At 35.6% G+C, this 18,446-nt stretch overlaps 1 long non-coding RNA gene and 1 pseudogene across 1 annotated transcript; both read left to right on the top strand.

Moving 5' to 3' along the window:
• Positions 1-5,268: 5,268 nt before the first annotated feature.
• On the top strand, positions 5,269-6,382 carry LOC116137057 (annotated as a pseudogene).
• Positions 6,383-6,408: 26 nt separating this feature from the next.
• On the top strand, positions 6,409-7,233 carry LOC116137154. Its single transcript, XR_004129115.1, has 3 exons — positions 6,409-6,504; positions 6,622-6,689; positions 6,785-7,233. It is a non-coding gene; the product is annotated as an uncharacterized LOC116137154 (long non-coding RNA).
• Positions 7,234-18,446: the final 11,213 nt, after the last annotated feature.

Here is an 18,446-nt window from a genome sequence, read left to right as displayed (position 1 = left end):
ATCCACAGTGGATCTGGCTATCGACGGCAAGATCTGGCCGCATTTGATCGTCAACGACGGTCAAAGATATGGCCTCGTTGAGGACTGGCTACGGCCAAAGATCTGGCCGTCAGTGGGCAGACCTTTGGCCGTAGATTTGGTCGGAAAATGATATAGCAGCTCACTACAGGCCAGATCCAGCCGGTAGTGCGCCATTATCCAGATTCCGGCCAGTTGTCTGCGGTGGTGGCCGAAATCTGGTAAATGTGGGTTATGGGGTGTCTTTGTCAATTTTTAAAATTTTTTTGGGGGTGTTTAGTTAAATTAACAAATCTAGGGGGTTTAAAAAAATTGAATAATATTTTGAGAATAAGGAAATAAATGTATATTTTGGATTTTTAAATAAATCTAGGGGGTTTAAATAAATTGAATAATATTTTTTTAACTTTATATATTTTTCTTTAAAATGATTAGATTTTTAGAATGTTTATGTAATGTAATTATATAATTATTGTTAATACTCATCCCATGCGCCTAGGGGCAGACCCAGCCCTTTGGAGGGTAGGCCCAGGCCTACCCTCACATTTTAAAAAAAAATTCTTTATATAGGCTTATAACAAATTATATATATATAGAGCCTATCTTTAGATTTTAAAAAAATAAGATTCAGACTCATAAAAAACTTATTATTAATATATATATTTCATACTTACATCATATTAAAAGTTTAAAACTCTCTCCACTCTTTTCTACGTACATATGTATTTTATGATTTTATCCCTAAAATTCTTTATTTTCTCATTCTTTCTTTCACTTTCTCTATATTATTCATTCTTAAAACTTTTGAAGACTGAAATTGTTGAAGTTTTCACTCATCAAGGTGCCACAATTAGTTTCATTTTTTGTTTTCTTAGTTTTAGATATGTATATTGCTCATTTCATTTTAGTTTATTTTAGGGTTGAATCATGCTTATTTTTTTGGAGGATTCTAATTTGATGAAAAAATGCATGGATCTTGTGAGTTTGTTTTGTGTTTAAGAATGTTCTCACTTTCCCAAATTAAACCTTAACTATATTTTACTGAACGTTATTTTTCACCTTTCACCCACCACTTTCCTACATTTCAAACATCACCGTTTAGCTGATCAAAATTATTAAAGAAGTTTGAGTTATTATCTATGTTTATACTAAGAAAATTTCTCTTTTTTTTTTTTATTAATTCATATTAAAAGTCAAGACAACATTGATTTGATTGTCTTTAGCTTAGGTTATGTCTAATTAAAGTCATGAAAATTTATATTATAATCTTTGAAAACAAAAAAAAAAACAAAAAAAATGGAGAAATAAGAAATTTGTGTAGAACATTTTGGGTAGATTGTGATTGTTGTAAACTCTTTTAATTATATTGGATTTAAGTGGATCGTTAGATTCCCGTAATCTTTTGCTCTCTTTAATTGAAGAGGTTTTTCCATGTAAAAATTTTCTTGTGTTTCCTCGTGAATTGAATGTTATTTTCAACATAATTTTTAAAATTTCAGTAGTTGTTTGACAAACAATGACGGAGCCACGGAGGTCTCTCTGGACAAAAATCCTAGGTCCGCCACTACATGCACCAAGATTAAAGAATCAAATAAAAAATAACGTGTTACAATGGAGAATAATTTTCAATCAATTAACGAGCAATATAAAAATCAAGATAAAATTGAATATGGAACAATTTTCAATCAATTAACGAGCAACACTAAAATCATCTTTTCACCACCTCGGATTGTCAAAAGACTAGGATCTTCTTCAACATAATCAGCGGCGCAACAGAAGGCCGTATTTTTTTTTTTTTTGGTCCTCCGATTGGATCAACTTTATTAGCTCCTCTACAAAGCCAGTTTGTCTGGCTCCTGCCGCAATATGAGGAACAGTTTCATGTCCCTTTGTGATACCAGCACACAACATCGTAGGATCTTTTCTAACAACTTTTTGGCACTTTTCCAGTCACCTTTTAATGGAGCCTTATGAAGAGGCACACAGTTTGACTTGGTGGAAAAATACCATTACTCTACATTTGTGAGAAGAGCACAAGAAAACCAGATCATTAACTTTGACTTGCAACAGTTTGTGTTTATTGACGAAGTCCTCACTTTATTATTTTTTTAAGGAAATTGAAATGAAATTTCTTTGAAAAGACAGAAAGCAAATGGTTGGTATATATATATATATATATATATAACTTCTTCGGGTGACCACCAAGGTGGGGATTTAATCCATGTTGAATCTAGGGGTGTTCAAAAGCGGTTAACCGAACCGGTTAACCGCTTTTTTGAACCGAACCGGTTTTTCGGTTCGAGAAAATTCCCGAACCGAAACCGAACCGGTTTAGAGGGAAAACCGGTTTTTCGGTTAACCGAAAAACCGGTTAACCGCTTTTTTTAAAGCGGTTAACCGGTTTTGAACCGGTTTTCCCTTTTTTTTATAAACTTATTTTTTTTATTTTTTCTTAAATTAAATTGTAAATATAAATAATACATATCCAAATAAAAATTAGACATTCATATATATTCATTGACTACTACTAACGATACATTAAAAATATTATTATTTTTTATTTTTATTTAATATATAATATATAATATTATTATTTTTTATTTAATATATAATATTTATTTTTATTTAATATATATATTTTGTAAAACCGGTTCAAAAAACCGGTTTCGGTTAACCGCTTTGTATTTTTTCCCGAACCGTTAACCGAACCGGAAATTCGGTTTTTTGAATTTTTCGAACCGTAACCGAACCATTTTTTCGGTTAACCGGTTTTTCGGTTCGGTTATCGGTTCGGTTACCGGTTCGGTTCGGTTTTTGCATTTTTTTGAACACCCCTAGTTGAATCATAAATATCAAAATAATTGTAACTTCTGATTTGAGTAGTTAGCATTTCTCCAATCTTTTAATTTAAGATAATTGTATATTTTTTCTTTACTTGTCTTATCTGTGGAATATTAGCCCATGTATGCACTGGTGACTGGACCTACGATGTGGAAATTACAATTCTGAATGATTTGGCCTCTTAATCTATGTCACAACTCATGTTACAAGTTCACCTTATCAACATTACTAATTTATTATTTACATTTTTTATTGATATTACAAGTTCAATTTATCTCAACCACAAGCTTGAAGATATACATATATTTTTTCTTTCTTTGGGGATGTTGACACCATTTTTTATTTTTCTAGGCTATAATTTATAGGCTACTGTGTCTACTTTATTTGAATACAAGGTGGAAAATGATTTTTATTTTTTAGTCCTTACTATTTTTTTTTAGCTCGTTCTTTTACTTTAGGTAGATATATTTTACTATAATAAAAGTTTTATTTTTCTTCTTCCATATTTTAAATTCAAAGCTTTATAGTTTCAGTTATCGAAAAATTAAATAAAATTTAGGTTACTAAGAATTCATTATTTCAGCGAGCAGTTGGTGTGCACCAAAAAAACCCAAGCAAAATGTTACCAAAAAAAAATCACCCAACACGTCCCAATCTCTCCAGAAAACTGCAGAAACAATAAACACCAAAAACCCACAAAATATCTTGTGAAAAACACAAAAAATCAGATCACAGAAAGCTTAGAAGAGAACAACCCAACACAATTTTGCACGGAAAAGCAAGGAGCTTTTCCGGCAAACCACGAACAACCAAGGCAAACCAAGAGCAGGGTTTTGAAGAGCAAGACCAGACGGTTTGAACGGGACCAACCACAGCCGTTTCCGATCAGTAAAACGACCGGAAAAGCGACTGCAAATCTTCCTTTTTCGCGAAATGTCAGGGCGATTTCCCGGCGAACGGGAAGTCCAATGACGACGGGCTAGGTACGGATGGAAAGAGGATTTCAAGTGCTTTCGAACGGTGCGTGGATCGAAGAAACTGATGACGGAATCGTCCAAATCGGGCCAGAAAAGTTCCGGCTGTAGTATAGAGTTCAGAGAAAAAATTTCAAAAAAATTCCCCCATCCCTAAACCCTTACCTGTGTATAAGGCTATTGAAATATATCGAAAACTAATCTCTTCTAAACATTTAAAAAGATTGAATATTAGAAATAGATTTGACATTGTTACAAAAGTTCCGCTCTGTCCCTACAACTCAGTCATTTAAAAAAAAAGTGGGAATACCATTATGAATTAAGAGTTGCAAGAATTACAGGGTAGCAATGGGGAAGGCGGAATTATTGGAACTCAAGAATTGGCCGGCAGAGAGATACGAGGCGGCATTATTGAATTTAAGCAATTGAAAGCAGCTATTTACAAGGCAGCGAAATTCACGAAATGGAAGGCAGAGATTTACAAGGCTGAGAAATTTAAGAAAGACCGATGGTAGTTTTACAAAACACGTACAAATAAAGCATACAAAGATAATTCTCACCTTTAATTTTCATGATTTCTCTCTCATTTTCTCATTTTTTGTTTTTTTTCTTTCTGGACACTTTGTAACCTTCTTTATAAGGATAGTACTTTTCTTTAAGAAATGGAAGTCAGAGAGTTGTATGGCAGCATTTTTTTTTTTTTTTTGGGAAACTTATTAAGGTAGTAGGAATACGGATACTGAAGGGACAGAGACAGCAGCTACGTAGAATTCTACATATGCCGAAGTCAATTGAGGTATGGATTCAATATCATAGTTTGGCATGTAATTCTCGCCTAAATGTGATCTTGGACTGACATTTTCGAGATTCATTTCAGTCATCCAGGAATAGTTAGATTCTCCCAGCACCTAACAATCAGGGAAGGAGTCAGTTTGGGGTTTCGTTTACTGTTTCAATAAAGCTTTGTTTACCGTAGTCAGGGAAGGAGTCAGCACCTAACAATAGTTACATGAGAATGGTGACAACATATTTCGCATTGCAGTTTTGCATCGCCATTCCAATGTACTGAATCTAATATGTTATAAACTTAACTAAAGCGGTAGAAAAATGAAAAAACAAAATAAAATCTAATTTCATGTCAGGGGCCCATTGGACTGATATCCATTTAGAGCATCTTATAATCCTTTCATGGCCTACTGTTTTATGTTTTGGGCTTCGCCTGTTTGGCCTCTTATTTGCCTCTCAATTTGGGTTCGTTAAGCACAAAGCTAGTAAGATTGACAAATTCTTTTTTATGGTTTTGCAGTGGTTCCATTTCTAATTGGTGCCTCCCATAACTCCCTTTGTTGCATTGCCATTTGAAACTCTTGTCGTATATTCTGCAGATTAAGAAGAATAGAGGTGAAAAAAAGGAGGGTTTATGTCCTTGCAGTCGATGGGATGTGGAAGAACTGAAAGTAGCTTTAGTGATATGAGCATTTCTAGTGGTGGAAGTGGGACTGGATTTGGTTTGAGCACTGATGCTGAGTCCTTTTCCAGCAATTCTAAAGGTATGTGTCCTTTAAGTGGAATGAATTCTATGCGTATGCTTCTAATTTTTTATGGGTTGTGGATTTATTTGACATTCATTCTGTGAGTTAGCAAATAGGAATGCATTGTAGCTAAATAATTGAGAATTTCCTTTTGAGATCCTAGGCAGATAGGTTATCCTTGTTCTGTCTTTAAGATATCTGTTTGTTGCCTTTTTGTGGACATCAGCTTAATGGATCTGTTTCTGGATTCCTCAATGATTTGTTTATGAACTGAAGAGAATTCTTATCTATTATTTACTTCCATCATTAGGTTATCCACCACAGCTCCTCCTAACGGTCGTGACATGCAGCTTGGTAAATTCCAAAGGCAAATCAATTCTTGGAATCTCTGAAAGAAGGTATAGTGATTCTAGAAGATCAGTTGCTCCACCACCAACTGATCCTATCTCTTTGACAGTTGAGGAGAAACTCAACGTAACTCTGATACTAGACGGTGGAATGAGTAACTTTGATGTCCAAGAAACTTTGTCGCTTCAAATTCTTAATCAAGAAGATGTTCTAATTCAAGTTCAGGTACTTCCTTTTCTCTATTAGATTATCTGTGTGCCAAGTGATGGCTTCCATTTTGTGCTCCAACCGTATATTTTCCTCTTTGAATGAAAGATGCTTGACCTGACTGTAATTGCCAAAGGCTTGACATTGATTTCTAGATTTGCTGTCAATGTTGTTGCGATTTGTTCTGTTTTTTCATTACAATATATCCTGCGTTATTTCAGTTGGAGACTGGAGTGAATCCGGCCATTCTTTTCAAAACTATCCTAATATGAACAAACAACTCTTCACCAATGAAAATATACTAGGCTTGAAGGACCCTAATAGGCCTTTGCCCACAGGCCAAGCTGGTGATGCAGGAGGTGTTGGTCTTTTGAAGGGGAGAATGCAAAGTGCTAATGAGTCAATGGTTCCATTGTCAAGTGGGTTCGAGTCTTCCATGGAATTTTCTCTATGCTAAAAGCATTTATGTGGATTTATGTTATTGCAGCTTCGTCAATGTTTGATTTTCGAAATGTTGTGATCCCAGTACCTCTTCCAGCTCTTCGAGAGGCACCAAGTGTTAGGCAGAATGATGTGGAGTGGAAGTAAGAAATTTGACTTTGCATAATTTATTATGGGTATTGGATTTAAGTTGTAATGGCTTCTATCTGTCATGACAAAAATATCTGGCATTCAATTATAACATTCCTTTTGACTTTCAGGTATGACTATAGAAATTCTGTCTGGAATGGTCGAAGTCAATACTTCTCATTTATAACACTAACAGCAGGTAGGTGAGTACTATACTTTCAACTTCATGTGTTACATCTTCTCTTATTCAGTATCAATGAATAAAATTCATGTTTTACTCTACTGAATATGCAGTGGATCATGGAATTTGTTGTGCCGTGTCAACAGTATATACAAGCTGAAACTTAAAAATTTCTTAACTGAAGAAAGAAGTGCAGAACTAATGAAGTGTGAATACTCAGGTGCCAGTAACAAAGGAAAGAAAAGTCTGTTAAATATAACAGTTTTTGTTAGAAAGCCTTGCAAGAATACGGTGTCGTTACAACAATCTTCAAACTGTGGAAAATTTCAAATAAATAAAGTTAAACAAAGTGGCAGCTCTTTCTTCTAAGTCTGAGAACAGAGTTGCAGTAGAGAAAGACAAAAGGAATTGAATGATGAATAATTAGTGTTCGTGTGTTTGTTTGGAAGTGAATGAACGGCTGTGATGTAAAGTGACTGTGCTGATGTGGCTCATGATTTGCCACAGTGGAAGTCAGCTCTTATTATAAAGAGTCAAAGGAGCAATGCCGCGTCGTTTTGTCCTGGACCAAGTGTATATCGTGTACTTCGATCCTTGACTCTTGCTAAGCCTAAGCCTCTCATCTCTCTCTTTGCCTCTCAAAACACATGGCTGAGGAATCTTCTAGATTGTTGCCCATCTCATGGTTATGGAGAAATCAAAGACAGATGGAGGCTGATTTAGAGAAGGATGTTTGTGTATTTAGTGTGGTTGTTGCAGAAGAGTAGATAGATCTCAATTGCAAAACTAAGGGTTTTGAATTTGGGTGTGTTTCTTCCTTTGTATTCTTCTTTGTTCTTTATTCATTCATTGTACATTTTTTATGGTTGAGTAATGAAAATACTCTACCGTGAGCCTTGGAGAGTGGATGTAGGCTGCAAAGCCGAACCACTATAATCTGATGTGTTCTGTGTTCTTCTCTACTTGCTTATTTCATTATTTTGGTTAATCAATTCGATTATTGATTGTATTATTATGGTTGAAAGTGTTTATTAGTAAACCCTAGAATCCTAATAGTGACATGGATCACTAGATTATGTATAAAAACCATTTTAGAGAAAGTCAATAGAAATGCAGCAGATTGTGAAATAGAAATTAGATCAGTTTTCTTTCGATTAATTCTCTCTCTGTCTCTAGGGTTTTTCCTTTGCAGATTTTACTTCATCGATACTATTCTTTAATCTTGTTGGATGATGGCTTGAAACGCTACCGTATTGACACTTAAGTGGAACGACGTCGCTTTGCTCTAAATGACAGAAACAATCCTGAGCGTTGATGAAAAAGGAGATCCAACGGATGAAATTCAACCCTAATGTCAACCATATAAAAGCAGAATTATTTTGGCAGTTTATGAGCGCGATTCATTTTTCGTTTTAGAACTCTCTCTCTTCTTCATTAAACACCATTGTTAAGCCTTTAGGGTTTCTACAGTTTGGGTTGAGTGTTTNTGAATGAACGGCTGTGATGTAAAGTGACTGTGCTGATGTGGCTCATGATTTGCCACGGTGGAAGTCAGCTCTTATTATAAAGAGTCAAAGGAGCAATGCCGCGTCGTTTTGTCCTGGACCAACTTGTATATCGTGTACTTCGATCCTTGACTCTTGCTAAGCCTAAGCCTCTCATCTCTCTCTTTGCCTCTCAAAACACATGGCTGAGGAATCTTCTGGATTGTTGCCCATCTCACGGTTATGGAGAAATCAAAGACAGGTGGAGGCTGATTTAGAGAAGGATGTTTGTGTATTTAAGTGTGATTGTTGCAGAAGAGTAGATAGATCTCAATTGCAGAACTAAGGGTTTTCAATTTGGGTGTGCTTCTACCTTTATATTCTTCTTTGTTCTTTACTCATCCATTGTACATTTTGGATGGTTGAGTAATGAAAATACTGTAGGTGACCTAAAGGTTTGCTTGACATTGTTTTTGGGTTATTGTCTTAACGAATAATAATGGGCGTTTGCATCTATGTTTGTGATTACATCGTGCATTGGGCCATTGGCAAAGTTTCTGATTAATTATATTTGCTCTTGTTCTAATATCATTTTAATTTTAAAATCTAAAAACATTTTATGAATACATCAATGTGATTAACAAAAATACCCCTATATCATAATAAATTTATACTTTAAATTAAAATGTTTAAAATACTTTTAAACTAAATTATATTAATTACCCTTAATGCAATTCCCGGTACCCGGAAATCGGTGGTGGTTGTCAGTTTCTAATGATCGGATAAATTTTTCGATGCTATATTTTAACGATATTGATATCAAAATGACCATATTTTAATGCTCTATCTATTAACCCTACAATTTTTTTTATTTTTTATTTTTATTTTTATTATTATTATTATTTTTTTTTAACAATGGATGCAGTACGGTGCCATTAGACTATATCTATTAAAATATAGTCTAATGACAGTTTTTCCCACCAAAAGAATGATACAAGTGTCATTAGGCTATTGTTTGTGTGGGAAAAAGCCGTTTACGCAGAGGAAATAAATTGTTAAGAGACCCACCTCGAATTATATAATTAGGTAGGCCAAAAGTCTCTTGTAGGTCATCCTCGTGCATGGAAAAAGGCATCTACCATGCAAACTAAGCTGCGTGAACGACTCCATTCTCATAATAACAGTTATTTATATATGTCAATTAATTACGAAGCAGAGAGATATTAAAAGGAATAAAGAAGGGAAAGGACGCCAGTTTTCAGATATTATTTAGCAATCCGTCATCTTTAGTTCTCCTTTAATATAGTCTCTTGTAGATAACGTCTGAAAGTTGGGTAATATTGGCAAAAAACCATAGAATTATTGATGTTGATTGGATACTATTTATTCATTTTCACGTGAAAGTTAGCAATGGTTGTTCCAAATGCCTGGTCAGATATGAGAAGCGTGGTGAGTTTGCAGGTCGTGCTCGTGGCACTAGCAACCGTGATGGAGAGGTTAACCAGAAAGGTAATCAGATTGGAGGAAAAGTTGCCCGTCAAGGTGGAGTGTAGTAGGTTGCTCATCTTTCTGCTTCATTTAGTTATCTTCAATTTTTCTCCTTTGAGTCGTTAGTGAGCAAATATAGGCAGCAATTTTGATTTTTATTGTTGATTTATCGGCATTATATCTAGGTTATTCTTTTTCAGCACCATTCAGGTAAGTCATAAAATCTAAGAAAAATAATCTTGATTCATTTTTCCTTCTACCCTGACTTTAATATTATACTTGAAACTTACATGATTGGAGCTGAAACCTTTGTTTCTCTCCCTGGCTTATTTTGCATGGAAATAATTTCCGTTACCAGGGACTATTGTCAAGATATAAATTAGATTTGTCCTTTCAAAAATATTAGAACTTATTTTACATATATTATTCTCTATATCCAACACTAGAGGGAATTTTGCTGGTAAGTTTTAAACAAATAAACATGGGCCAGATATGTGTGTATTGATTGGGCTATTGCATTTAAAATAATATGTAGGTATAATTTAATTAGGTGCTTTTGTTTGTTATTGTTTAAAGTTTGACATGGATGATAAATTTTTATATATATTCCTGGGTTATATTAAATCGAAACCAGTGAGGTGTGGAGGTGACACCTAAGCCTGCTATTTTTGGTTTGTTGTATTAAAAGGGTCGAACGATTTGTGCATACCCAAGGTTTACTGTAACGACAAGTTGGTATCTAAAAGGTTTTGAAACGACAAATAGGTACCTTCCGTCATGTTCTGTTAGTGATTTTTGTTTATTAATAGTGAAAAGACTTAAATGCCCTTCAAAGTTTCAATTTTAGTTTTTTATAAATTTAAAAATTTCTAAAAAACCCCCTAGGTTTGCTAATTTAATTAAACACCCATATATATAAAAAGTTTGTTAAATGACAAAAACACCCCCATCACCCCAGTGCCAGATTCCGGCCACCATCGTCGGAATCTGGCCGGAAAACTGCATTACGACACAGATTCGACGGGTCTGTGTCGTAACGCAACTTTCCGGCCAGATTCCGGCGGTGGTGGCCGGAATCTGGCACTTGCGGGTGGGGGGTGTTTTTGTTATATTATAAAATTTTTATATATTAGGGTATTTAGTTAAATTTGTAAACTTAGGGGGTTTTTTAGAAATTTTTAAATTTATAAAAAACTAAAATTCAAACTTTGAAGGGCATTTTAGTCTTTTCACTATTAATAAACAAAAATCACTAACAGAACATGACGGAAAGTACCTATTTATCGTTTCAAAACCTTTTGAATACTAACTTATCGTTACGATAAACCTTAGGTATGTATAAGTCGTTCTCCCTATTAAAAGCCTTACCAAACATGAGATAATGTCCTTTTGCTTTTAACCAACCAACACGTGGTATGAACAGGTGTGGAAGAATCTTTTAATCTCTATGTATGTCTACATCTGTTACGTGTCCAAAGAAATCATATCATGCTGCTTTGAAGATTTTGTTTTCCTTATTAAAATTAGGCCTCTTTGACTAACCGTTTTTATATGCCCCTTGCCTCGCCTTGCCTGCCACCTAAAGTAGCGAAATTTCATTAGCCTATTGTGGAATCTATCCTTCACTTTACTCGCACACGTTGCTCTTCCTTTTAACCACTTATGGTCCCTTTCCTTGTTACTTTTTTATTCTATTTACTAATTACTAGGTTCAAATCTACAAATGTCACGTAATCACATTAATATTATATTAATATTAATCTTCTTTTATGGGGGCAATATCATTATCAGTCCGGCATGTTTCATTATTACTTAAGATTATTGCTCTTCACCAGTGTCAGCTTTTAGATGGTGACTTAATGAGTAAGGCGTTAGCTTGGTGAAATTTGAAAGGCACTAAGAGGGATTTATAATGGTGCACTTTGTTTGTTCATTCAAAGGGATTCCATTCTGGTTTTCGCTTTCAAAACTTCGAAGTTTTCCCAATTCGGCAAATTTCAAAAGCTAGGTAGCTTGGAACAAATCTGAAGTATTATTAAGATCTTATTTTGATTATCACTTCTTTTAAGGTACAGATACCTTCGTTGAGAAGTTATTATCCAATTATATGTACTTAACTTGATCATGATCACGTTTTTCTCTCTCTCTCTCTTTCTCTTTCCCCTTATCTCTTCTCCACCTCTTTCTTTTTCTTTTCTCTCTCTTTTTCCCCTTTCCTCTTAGAATTCGGTGGGAATTTGCAAGTTATGAAACCATGGGTGGGAACTGTAAGTAGATTCCCCAAAGCTTGTTTAACAAGATATGTAAACCCTATTTCATCTTCAATTCAAAACACAAGCCACCTCCTCTCTTTAGTCTTTCCCTTTATTCTCTGCCGCCTCCTCTTCCTCTCTTCTCTCTCTCAATTCTTCTCCATTTTCGTTCTTTTCTTTTCCTTTGCAAAAGCTTTTCAGTTTTCCCTATTCCCAAATTTCACCCTAAAATTCCTATTCTCTTTCTTTTTAGCCGTTCAAATCCCTAATCTCTCTCTCTCTCTCTCTCTCTCTCTCTCTAAAAACTTTATATTTATACCAAGAGTTAAATTTCTCATGCTTTTTTTTCTTACTGATTTGATTTTGTCTAAAAACGTTTGATCTCTTCGTTATATTTGTTTTGCAGTTCAAGATTTGAAGCTTCACTAGATTTGAGCATTCCTTTAAAATTTGAAGTAACTGCTAGGTATTCAAAGACCAGGCTATCTCAGAATTGTAGCATTTCCGCGCCATTGTATGACTCTGTAGTGCCCGAATTTGTAATATTATGTATGGGAATATTGAAGATATTAATAATAGAGAATATTGTAGAATAAGATCATACTTAATTGTGTTAAAATTAAAGTTAAAGAGGAAAGCAATAATTCATTTTAAGGAAGAATCTCATATAAACTTCTAATAAGAAAAATAAAATATCAGTTTCTGCCATTTATATGAATATGCAAATTCTATCGCATGACAAGATAGAACAGTAAAAGCTTAAAGTCATGTCCCTGTTAAAATGGAAAATAATGAAGCCGATCTATCATTTTTAACTGCCTTTTGATGAAATCAATTGAAAATTTAAACCCCAACTAGCATTAGGTTGCGTGCGCGGCTGGACTGCCTTGTAAAAGAGAGGGCCTTGGAATCGTTTCTTTTCCCCATTTTTGCAATGGAGTAAAGGACTTTTTCCCACCCCAACTTTAGTCGCATTTTAAGTTTTACTTGCTATTTAAAAGATGAATATTTTAGAAGAGATTGTGGAACTGTTCTCCATTGATTAATAAGCATCAACCCTACTACAACCTACTGCACACTTATTTATAACAACCTTCTCCTTACACTTAAAGAGGAATAGGAGTGAGGTAAATTATTTATTTGATTAAAATGAATTGCAAAACAATTTAAATAAACAGGAACACATATTGGACAACAATCCTTCCACACTGTCCTTATTGCCGACCCGAATCTTGATTCACGACGCCACCAAATAAAGTTGTCACCATCAACTGTAAACCTACATTGCATTCCGGAAAGTGCTGCTGTCAGCTTTATAGTTTATCAAGGTATAAAAGAATTATATATATTAATTAAAAAATATCAATTGTTTGAATGTCACTCCACAAAGACCACCAGTTTTTAAGGCGGCTGCTTATTACCTCGAAGAGCAAGAGAAGTTTGCCACAATATATATATATATATATGAGCTAATAACCTGTTTGAATTTATGTGCCCTGAGGCCCCTTCCGCTCGTTCACCATGAAACGCCCACTGCCCGGATATGATGTACTTGGTGCTGGTGGTTGAACCCTTCTTGTGTCTAGCCGGTTGTTTACCATGTTACGCCCACTGAGGAGATACGACGATGTTCTTTGTGCTGGTGGTCCACCATTGCCAGATGGATGATTTCCATGATCATCATTGCCAAATTGGTGATTTCCATTATCATCACGCGACATGGCGGTACCTGTAAATAGTAAATAGAAATATGGATACGAGAGTAGAAGATCTAGTTTACTTCTGTAGCTAACACTCACATATGGATATTTATATATAGCTACCACTTTCAGTTTCAAAGAGGGAGCAAGTAACGTTCAAAAGATTAGTAATCGTAGCTTACTTGCAAAAGAATAATACCTTCGCCTTGTGATGAAGAAATCAAAATGATGTAAAAGAATCATATTATTGCCTTTGCCTTGTGATGAAGAAATCAAAATAATGGAAAAGAATAATATTATTGCCTTTGCCTTGTGATGAAGAAAGCTTAGAAGAGAGCAACCCAACACAATTTTTCACGGAAAAGCAGGGAGCTTTTCCGGCAAACCACTAACAACCAAGGCAAATAAAGACCAGGTTTTGAAGAGAAAGACCAGACGGTTTGAACGGGACCAACCACAGCCGTTTCCGATCAGTAAAACGACCGGAAAAGCGACTGCAAATCTGCCTTTTTGGCGAAATGTCAGGGCGATTTCCCGGCGAACGGGAAGTCCAATGACGACGGGCTAGGTACGGAAGGAAAGAGGATTTCAAGAGCTTTCGAACGGTGCGTGGATCGAAGAAAACCGATGACGGGATCGTTCAAGTCGGGCCAGAAAATTTCCGGCCGTTGGATAGAGTTCAGAGAAAAAATTTCAAAAAAATTCCCCCATCCCTAAACCCTAAGTGTGTATAAGGCTATTGAAAATATCGAAAACTATATCTCTTCTAAACATTTAAAAAAATGAATATTAGAAATAGATTTGACATTGTTACAAAAGTTCCGCTCTGTCCCTAAAAAAAGAGTGGGAATCTAACATGGATGAGTCCACGGCTGCTAATGGATGATCACTGGAGTTACTTCCCGGTTGTAGTTTCAGTCCTAAGAGATTCATCGAGGTGAGATTAGTTGATATGGTGCAAACTAAGTATAACAGTCTCAGTCATTTAAAAAAAAGTGGGATACCATTATGATAAGAGTTGCAAGAATTACAGGGTAACAATGGGAAGGTGGAATTATTGGAACTCAAGAATTGGCCGGCATTGTTGAATTTTAGCAATTGAAAGCAGCTATTTACAGCAGCGAAATTCACGAAATGGAAGGCAGAGATTTACAAGGCTGAGAAATTTAAGAAATGGAAGGCAGGGGTTGTATGGCAGCATTTTTTTGGGAAGCTTATTAAGGTAGTAGGAATACGATACTGAAGGGACAGAGACAGCAGCTACGTAGAATTCTACATATGCGAAGTCAATTGAGGTATGGATCAATATCATAGTTTGGCATGTAATTCTCGCTAAATGTGATCTTGGACTGACATTTTGAGATTCATTTCAGCATCCAGGAATAGTTAGATTCTCCCAGCACCTAACAATCAGGGAAGGAGTCAGTTTGGGGTTTCGTTTACTGTTTAAATAAAGCTTTTGTTACGTAGTCAAGAAAGGAGTCAGACATAACAATAGTTAGATGAGAATGGTGACCAACTATTTCGCATGCAGTTTTGCACCGATGCCATGTAATCTAATTCATGTTAGGGCCCATTGGACTAATATCCATTTGGACCATCTTATATCCTTTCATGGGCTACTGTTTTATATTTGGGCTTCGCCGTTTGGCCTCTTATTTCCAAGGATGTCATCAAGCACAAAGCTAGTAAGAGTGACAAATCTTCTTGATGGTTCTGCAGTGGTTCCATTTCTAATTGGTGCCTCCCATAACTTCCTTTGTGCATTGCCATTTGAAACTCTGTATATTCTGCAGATTGAGAAGAATAGAGGTGAAAAAAAGGAGGGTTTATGTCTTCCAGTCGATGGGATCGGAGAACTGAAAGTAGCTTTAGTGATATGGCATTTCTAGGTGGAAGTGGGACTGGATTTGGTTGAGCACTAATGCTGAGTCCTTTTCCAGAAATTCTAAAGGTATGTGTCCTTTAGTGGAATGAATTCTATGCGTATGCTTCTAATTTTTTATGGTTGTGGATTTATTTGACATTCATTCGTTGAGTTAGCAAATAGGAATGCATGTAGCTAAATAATTGAGAATTTCCTTTGGAGATCCTAGGCAGATAGGTTATCCTTGTTCTGTCTTTAAGATATCTGTTTGTTGCTTTTTGTGGACATCAGCTTAATGGATCTGTTTCTGGATTCCTCATGATTTGTTTATGAACTGAAGAGAATTCTTATCTATTATTTACTTCCATCATTAGGTTATCCACCACAGCTCCTCCTAACGGTCGTGACATGCAGCTTGGTAAATTCCAAAGGCAAATCAATTTCTGGAATCTCTGAAAGAAGGTATAGTGATTCTAGAAGATCAGTTGCTCCAACAAATGATCCTATCTCTTTGACAGTTGAGGAGAAAACTAACGTAACTCTGATACTAGACGGTGGAATGAGTAACTTTGATTCCAAGAAACTTTGTCGCTTCAAATTCTTAATCAAGAAGATGTTCTAATTCAAGTTCAGGTACTTCCTTTTCTCTATTAGATTATCTGTGTGCCAAGTGATGGCTTCCATTTTGTGCTCCAACCGATATTTTCCTCTTTGAATGAAAGATGCTTGACCTGACTGTAATTGCCAAGTGACATTGATTTCTAGATTTGCTGTCAAGTTGTTCGATTTGTTCTGTTTTTTCATTACAATATATCCTGCGTTATTTCAGGTGGAGACTGGAGTGAATCCGGCCATTCTTTTCAAACACTATATATGAACAAACAACCTTCACCAATGAAAATATACTAGGCTTGAAGGACCCTAATAGGCCTTTGCCCACAGGCCAAGCTGGTGATGCAGGAGGTGTTGGTCTTTTGAAGGGGAGAATGCAAAGTGCTAATGAGTCAATGGTTCCATTGTCAAGTGGGTTCGAGTTCTCCATGGAATTTTCTCTATGCTAAAAGCATTTATGTGGATTTATGATTGCAGCTTCGTCATGTTTGATTTTCGAAATGTTGTGATCCCAGTACCTCTTCCAGCTCTTCGAGAGGCACCAAGTGTTAGGCAGAATGATGTGGAGTGGAAGTAAGAAATTTGACTTTGCATAATTTATATGGGTATTGGATTTAAGTTGTAATGGCTTCATCTGTCATGACAAAAATATTGGCATTCAATTATAACATTCCTTTTGACTTTCAGGTATGACTATAGAAATTCGTCGGAATGGTCGAAGTCAATACTTCTCATTTAAACACTAACAGCAGGTAGGTGAGTACTATACTTCAACTTCATGTGTTACATCTTCTTATTCAGTATCAATGAATAAAATTCATGTTTTACTCTACTGAATATGCAGTGGATCATGGAATTGTTGTGCCGTGTCAACAGTATATACAAGCTGAAACTTAAAAATTTCTTAACTGAAGAAGAAATGCAGAACTAATGAAGTGTGAATACTCAGGTGCCAGTAAAAAAGGAAAGAAAAGTCTGTTAAATATAACAGTTTTTGTTAGAAAGCCTTGCAAGAATACGGTTTCGTTCAACAATCTTCAAACTGTGGAAAATTTCAAATAAATAAAGTTAAACAGTGGCAGCTCTTTCTTCTAAGTCTGAGAACAGAGTTGCAGTAGAGAAGACAAAAGGAATTGAATGATGAAATTAGTGTTCGTGTGTTTGTTTGGAAGTGAATGAACGGCTGTGATGTAAAGTGACTGTGCTGATGTGGCTCATGATTTGCCACAGTGGAGTCAGCTCTTATTAAGAGTCAAAGGAGCAATGCCGCGTCGTTTTGTCTGGACCAAGTGTATAGTGTACTTCGATCCTTGAATCTTGCTAAGCCAGCCTCTCATCTCTCTCTTTGCCTCTAAAACACATGGCTGAGGATACTTCTAGATTGTTGCCCATCTCATGGTTATGGAGAAATCAAAGACAGATGGAGGCTGATTTAGAGAAGGATGTTTGTGTATTAGTGTGGTTGTTGCAGAAGAGTGATAGATCTCAATTGCAAAACTAAGGGTTTTGAATTGGGTGTGTTTTCCTTTGTATTCTTCTTGTTCTTTATCATTCGTACATTTTTTATGGTTGAGTAATGAAAATACTTACCGTGAGCTTGGAGAGTGGATGTAGGCTGCAAAGCCGAACCACTATAATCTGATGTGTTCTGTGTTCTCTCTACTTGCTTATTTCATTATTTTGGTTAATCAATTCGATTATTGATTGATTATTATGGTTGAAAGTGTTTATTAGTAAACCCTAGAATCCTAATAGTGACATGGATCCACTAGATTATGTATAAAAACCATTTTAGAGAAGAGTCAATAGAGCAGCAGATTGTGAAATAGAAATTAGATCAGTTTTCTTCGATTAATTCTCTCTCTGTCTCTGGGTTTTTCCTTTGCAGATTTTACTCATCGATACTATTCTTTAATCTTGTTGGATGATGGCTTGAAACGCTACCGTATTGACACTTAAGTGGAACGACGTCGCTTTGCTCTAAATGACAGAAACAATCCTGAGCGTTGATGAAAAAGGAGATCCAACGGATGAAATTCAACCCCAATATCAACCATATAAAAGCAGAATTATTTTGGCAGTTTATGAGCGCGATTCATTTTTCGTTTTAGAACTCTCTCTCTTCTTTCATAAACACCATTGTTAAGCCTTTAGGGTTTCTACGTTGGGTTGAGTGTTTACTGTAACTTGAGTGTTGAGTGACTGGTAGGTCATTCTGGTGTATAGTATACACTGGATTTAGGGATTCGAAGTGTAATCTCTAGGATTTAGTTACGGGTTGAAGAAGGGGTTTTGAGTGACTTGTGTTGCTGAGCGTGTAATCTGTAATCTTGACAGTATTAGTGAGCAGCGAGCTTGTGTGATTCTCGAGT

Source organism: Pistacia vera, unplaced genomic scaffold, assembly GCF_008641045.1.
Source record: "Pistacia vera cultivar Batoury unplaced genomic scaffold, PisVer_v2 Contig320, whole genome shotgun sequence".
NCBI classification, from domain to species: Eukaryota; Viridiplantae; Streptophyta; class Magnoliopsida; order Sapindales; family Anacardiaceae; genus Pistacia; species Pistacia vera.
This window is presented reverse-complemented; position numbering and strand designations above follow the sequence as displayed.